General features: G+C 44.1%; 1 pseudogene; it reads right to left on the bottom strand.

Annotated features, from left to right (window-relative positions):
- Positions 1 to 419: 419 nt before the first annotated feature.
- On the bottom strand, positions 420 to 1,032 carry LOC101030492 (vitamin K epoxide reductase complex subunit 1 pseudogene; annotated as a pseudogene).
- Positions 1,033 to 1,542: the final 510 nt, after the last annotated feature.

Here is a 1,542-nt window from a genome sequence, read left to right as displayed (position 1 = left end):
GATAAAGAATTGTCTGCTGCTTCTGTGGTGTTGTTATGAAACAAGAACATGAATAATAAAAATATTAATAATAAATCTGACTTATTTATAGTGCATTAACAACTGGACGATTGGAGGGAAACACATAAAACAGGAAAAGTGTCCTCTAGCTATTTTCTCTATAGACTAGCATTGCTTTTTCTTTTTTTTTTAATCTAAGAAATTTTATCGCTCAGAACCTTCCCTCCCTGGGCAATGGCAAGAGCTTCGGAGACCAGCCCTTGGAGACAGAGTCAGAGGCACCTGGGTAGAAAAAAAGAGCGAGCGTGTGGCACATTTGGTCCATTGTTGAGTGTGGGAATGGCAAGGGGAGAGGGGACTCTAGAAGGCCCTGCATCTAGGACCTTCTAGGGACCCAGATAGGCCTCCTTGGGCAAGGCTCACATGCCAAAGCAAAGCAGACAAGGCCAGCCAGGCTTGGGGTGAGAGCTTAGTGCCTCAGCCTTGCCCTGGGGTTCTTGGACCTTCCAGAAACTGAGCCACATCAGGCCCACGTTGATGGCATAGGTGGTGATACAAATGATGCAGAAATCATAGAGCACGAAGAACAGCATCCAGGCCAGGTAGGTTGAATCAGCGAGAGACACCGGGGATCTCAGCAGCAGCAGGACGGAGGCCCAGAGTGTCCTTAGGCAACCAACCTAACAACAGCTGTAGCTTGTGGAAGATGCAACCGAATATGCTGTTGGATTGATTGAGGATGCTGTCCTTTCCTAGCACGTGCCCCACCAGCCCAAAGCCCATGCCCCACCTGGAGAAAATGCGCAAACAGCTGATGGCAGTGCCCACGTCGCAGAGCGCATGGTAATACGGGTTCCATGGGCGCGCCGCCTTCACGTGCAGCACATAGAGCGAGAGCACTAAGTCAGCTAGGCAGAGCATGAACTGCACCCAGCCAGGGCTCCCCCAGGCGCTGCCCACATCTCCAGGTCCCGTCTGAGGCGCCCACGGAGAAAACCAGCCACGGAGCAGGGATGGGGCGGGGCCTAGCATTCCTTTTCTTCTGATTAACAAATTTGTACATGAATGAGAAGAATAGTTAAATTGTTTAGAGCGTTAAAGTTTTCTTATTCAATATTGAAGTTTAGGTTTTTGGTATTAGACTGCCAATTTATAGGGAATTTTTAAATAGAGAAGGAATAATTTTAGCTATTCCTGGGAAAGACTGTTAGTATTTTTTAATTCACAAATTAAAATTGTAACTATGATATACAAAATAATGTTTGGATATATGTATACATTGTAAAGTCACTAAACTGAGGTAATTCACGTAATCATTACATATTTATCATTTATTGTGGTTAGAACATTTGAAATCTGTGGTATCGATTTTTAAGTATAGAATACATTGTTATTAATTATAATCACCATGTTGTATAATAGATCTTCTGAATTTATTCCTCCCGTCCAACTGAAATTTTCTATCCTTTGACCAACATCTCCCTAATACTTGCCTCATCCTTAGTCTTGGGTAACCACCATTCTACCCAATGTATCTATGAG

This window comes from Saimiri boliviensis, chromosome X (assembly GCF_048565385.1).
Source record: "Saimiri boliviensis isolate mSaiBol1 chromosome X, mSaiBol1.pri, whole genome shotgun sequence".
NCBI classification, from domain to species: Eukaryota; Metazoa; Chordata; class Mammalia; order Primates; family Cebidae; genus Saimiri; species Saimiri boliviensis.
This window is presented reverse-complemented; position numbering and strand designations above follow the sequence as displayed.